This window comes from Gouania willdenowi, unplaced genomic scaffold, assembly GCF_900634775.1.
Source record: "Gouania willdenowi unplaced genomic scaffold, fGouWil2.1 scaffold_85_arrow_ctg1, whole genome shotgun sequence".
NCBI classification, from domain to species: domain Eukaryota; kingdom Metazoa; phylum Chordata; class Actinopteri; order Blenniiformes; family Gobiesocidae; genus Gouania; species Gouania willdenowi.
Window position 1 is genome coordinate 343,294 of NW_021145250.1, and position 5,000 is coordinate 348,293.

At 42.5% G+C, this 5,000-nt stretch overlaps 1 pseudogene; it reads left to right on the forward strand.

Moving 5' to 3' along the window:
- The first annotated feature begins 4,074 nt into the window (after nt 1-4,074).
- Nucleotides 4,075-5,000, forward strand: part of LOC114460957 (glutamate receptor ionotropic, NMDA 2D-like) — a 57,523-nt pseudogene continuing 56,597 nt past the window's right edge.

A 5,000-nucleotide genomic window follows, 5' to 3' on the forward strand; every position in this document is an offset into this window, starting at 1 on the left:
CAGTCCTTCAAAATAAGTGAAAAGAAAATACAATGTTAACACCAAGTTAATAAAAAGGTTTATTAAAAGCTTCACTTTTTAAAAGTGTTTTTAGCTGCGTTTTAAAGGAGTTAGTGCAGAAAGTTGTTTAATTTGACCTGCTGTGCTAATGCTAATGCTAATGCTAGCACTGGTGCTGCTAAGCACGTCAAAGACGGGCATTGCTTGAGTATAATGCCGTGTTGTGTTTGTGTGGCCAGATGTTTGGACATATTGGTTGTGTTATTGGTGCACGGATCCCTCTAACAGGAAGTACGCTGCTCAGCTGACCTCTGCTCTGCAGCAGCTTGTGTGTGTGACGTGAAGTCATCGCTAATTTGAGAGTGGGATACGTTTGTTTTCGGTGGCGGCGCAGCCCGGAAAGGATCGATAGCGGAATCGTAAGAGGTTTTTGACTAAGAACCGGTTCCCAAACAAAACCAGTTAATGATGCACATAACGACTGCAGAACTGCGAGAAATTTGTGCCCAGAACAGCAGTACAAAATATATCACACAATCTGTTCAAGGCAATAGGGAGAAATATGTGTATACTCATTCTCTTTGGTTTAGAACGCTTCATCAACCATTAGCACTAAAAGATTTCAAATTAAATCTTTAAAATTATTATTAGTTTATTTTTTTCACAAATCCTGCCCTATGCTTCTATCTATCTATCTATCTATCTATCTATCTATCTATCTATCTATCTATCTATCTATCTATCTATCTATCTGTCTGTCTGTCTGTCTGTCTGTCTGTCTGTCTGTCTGTATTCACAATTTTAGCATAATCAACAAGTACAGTGCCCGTCGGAGGTATGTATTCATATAGTGGGAGGAGCTTCAGTAGAGTTGTCAAATATGGCCAAATGAGTATGTATTTGAAGGTTGGATGTGAGGTATACATACTCTGTAGCGTTAAAGTGTTCCTCCTGCTGCTGAGATGTTTCTGCTGCATGCCGTCTTACGTCACGTGTAGCGCTGCTGGCCAGGCGCACATTTTGGACTTCAGATGACTCAGCATCACGTGTTTGGCGCATTGCATTCCGCTCTTTCTCTGCACGTCGATTTTAACCCTAACCCCCACACCCACCCATTTTGGAACATTGGTATTTTAGAACATTAGAACGTTGGTTCTACCTCTCCAGCGATGATGTCATCAGACCTACCTCTACAGTGATGATGTCATCCCTTTGTTCCAATGTTGTTATCCGATCACTGGAGAGCCCACCCCCCACGCCCTCTCGGCTCTGTCCGAAATACTCCAAAATAACGGATGCACACTCTCGGGGTATTTGGAAGTCATTGACATAGTTTCAGGTCGATCAGATATCGCATTGGGGAGATATTCGCTCCACAAACACACACAGACGTTCCTTGCTTTTATAGCTAGATATTAGCATTTCTGTTTCAGGAAGTAGATTCTGTGTTTTCTGAGAAACGAGAGGCTGTCAGTGGGCGTGGCTTTAACCTGGCGGGGAGAGACTTCCATATTGTAGCTATCAGTACAGCATGTAGCATGGTAGCTAGCTTTAGCTTAGCTACGTTAGCTGTGTGAATAAAACACATAATCATCTCACACTTTGCTCTGTTTATTCATTGAGTGGAAACGTTTAAAACAAACAAACAATGGATGAACATTTAGTGCATGTGAGAAGCTTTTGTTACGTCTAGCGTTAGGATGGCTCCTGATTGGTCAGTGTTGTGAAACATGTTCCTAAAGCCAGTGATTAGTCACATGGTTGGCCTTGGCAGCGACGCCCGTTCAGCTGTGAACACTTGTCAGCGTTTGGACGAGATGGAAACGGGCCTGAAGCCAAACGACAAGAAGCACAGCTGCTGGAGCCTGATGATCACAGGTGTTCCAGTCTAGCTTCACACTAGCCTTAGCTCCTTGAACCATACACTCTACCATACACTCTCTGTTGTTCAGCATGTTTAGAGCAGATGTAGAACAGTGGATTTAAACCACTGATATGCAGACATGGAGCAGTGAGGAGGAGCAGCGTGTGCAGGAATGTCACACTGTTCCATTACCGTTATGTTTTCCTCTTTATGGTGAACAGCTTTCACACGCTTCCTTCATTTTTTGCTGTAATTTTGTATGTGTGTGTGTGCGTGTGTGTGCGTGTGAGATGTGATAATTAACGTGTGTAAAGCTCATGAATGGTTGAGCTGAGGAACCAAAGCCAATCTGGAAATTAATGAAAACATGAATTAGAACATGATTGGATGTGTTTTCAAAACTGTGAGAGGAAGAGATTCTGTGTTCAACATCTGGAGCTTTAGAAACATCTGTAGCTTTATAAAAAAAACATCTGCAGCTTTAGAAAAAAACATCTGCAGCATTAGAAACGTCTGTATTTTTAGAAACATCTGCAGTTTTAGAAACATCTGTAGCCTTATAAACATCTGCAGTTTTAGAAAAAAACATCTGCAGCGTTAGAAACATCTGTATTTTTAGAAACATCTGCAGTTTTAGAAATCTGCAGTTTGGGTTAGGGTCAGTGAGGTCACTTCCTGTCATCAGTGAGGTCACTTCACTGCTTCCTGTGATCAAACACTAACCATAAATCTGTCACTTTCTCTGCAGATGTTTCATTTTTTAAACCAGTGAGTGTGAAACGTCCTAAAACAGCTGAGTGTGCAGTTTGTGTTCCCACTGCATCAGATTCAGGCAGAAAATCAGGTTTTGTTGCATTTTATGGGTCAGTGCTGCTGAGAATATCCCACAGAGAAACAGCTCTACAGTATCTGTGTCCTGCACAATGCTTTGTTGTTTTCATATCAATTATAAAACAGGCACGATTGGTTTCATGTTTTTAATCTGAGCTTTAGTCAGAGCTGCTGAAATTATCATAAAAATAAAAAATAAAACTGTTATTTTCACATCGCTGCAGATTGTTGACTGCGTGGGAACATTTAAAAACAGAATAATTCATGCAGAAACAGATGTTTTTTGTTGCATTTTTTTGGTCCTTGATTCTTTGTTAGAAGTTGAATAACCAACGTATATATTATATTTATATACAAATATATATATATAAAAAAAAAAAACTCTTCCTCACCCTCAGCGGGCGGTCTCTTTTTTTTCCTCCAAGTTCAGGTCCTCTACCAGAGTTCTGGGAGCTTGAGGGTTCTGCGCAGTATCTTTGCTGTTCCTAGAACTGCACTTTTCTGGACTGAGATGTCTGATGTATTTCCTGGGATCTGCTGGAGCCACTCCTCCAGTTTGGGGGTCACTGCCCCGACTGCCCCAATGACCACGGGCACCACTGATGCCTTCACCCTCCAGGTTTTCTCCAACTCTTCTCTGAGCCCCTGGTATTTCTCTAGTTTCTCGTGTTCCTTTTTCCTGATGTTGAAGTCGCTTGAGGTTAGTATGTCGGGTTCTGCAGTCTCGAGCGACTGTTCTGTCTACCAGGAGCTGGTGTTTGGCACCTCTGGTATCTTTACCGATTCCCTTCTGAGCTGTGCTCATGTATTGATCCATGTGCCCGCTTATCTTAGCCACTATGGTGCCGGACATGAGCTCCACGTTGTGGAGAGGCAGGTCATTGGGCGATAGTTGGATGGGACTGTACCCTTTGAGGGATCCTTCAGAATCAGGATTGTGCGCCCTTCGGTTAACCATTCAGGGTGGTTCCCATCTCTCAGCAGCTGGTTCATTTGTGCTGCCAAGCGCTCATGGAGTGCCGTGAGTTTCTTAAGCCAGTAGGCGTGTATCATGTCAGGGCCTGGTGCTATCCAGTTTTTTATACCTGAAGCTCTTTCTTGGACGTCTGCCACTGTGATGGTAACTGGATTCTGTTCAGGGAGGTTGCTGTGGTCCTCTCTCAGAGCCACCAGCCACTGTGCATCACTGTTGTGTGCTGCCTCCTTCCCCCATATGCCTTTCCAGTACTGTTCAGTTTCCAGCCTTGGTGGGTCTGCTCTGTTATTGTTACCCTGCCACTGAGCGAACACTTTCGCTGGTTGAGTTGCGAACAGACGATTCACTCGTCTGGCTTCGTTGTCTCTCGTGTATGCTTCAGGTATGGGCATCTGGCTGTACCTTTTGGGTACTTGCTTTTTCATTGCACCTTTCAAGGCCTCTGTCAACTGACTCACTTCTCTCCGTACTGCCTTGATGTTAGTCTCCAGCCTTCTTTTCCATGGTGGGTATTTCATCTCATGGTTGCTCTTACGATAGCCAAGCGTCTCTAGGATCACTGCTGCTGTGGAGTATATCAGCTTATTGGTTTCAGTGATGGTTGATGTAGGAATTGCTCTCAGAGCTGCATTTACATCTTCTAGGAGACTTTCTGGCGGTACTTCTCTTTGTCTTTGTAATTGGCTTCGGGGTTGCCTGCTGGACATTTTTGACATGATCTTATTTTTCAGGTCAGTCGCTGCCTTGTTCAGCGTGATTGCACTTATTGGGGCTTCGTATCCAATCTACATTGGGGGGGCTGGTGTTAACTCCCCTCTGACCTGGTGTCCTGGCTCCCCGTTGCCGGAGCATTGGTGTTGTACCTCGTCAATCTCAAGTTGTGATAGCAGTTGCCGTTTGTGGATGTTGGAACACTGAGCTACTAGTTGTTTCGCCGTGAGTTTGGACTGTGTTTATCTAAAACCACATATATATATATATACTGTATATATATATATAAGAATATTTTTTAAACAATTTGAGCCCATTTTTACTTTTTTAGACACTTTTACATCACATTTTAATGACTTTTCTGCACATTTTTGCCACTATCATTCTAGATGAACTCAGATCTATGGTTTTAGATCAATACATGATTATAGTTCTAGATAAACACATATCTATGGTTCTAGATAAACACAGATCTATGGTTCTAGATAAACACAGATCTATGGTTTTAGATAAAGACAGATCTATGGTTCTAGATAAACACAGATATATGGTTCTAGATAAATACAGATCTATGGTTTTAGATAAACACAGATCTATGGTTGTAGATAAACACAGATT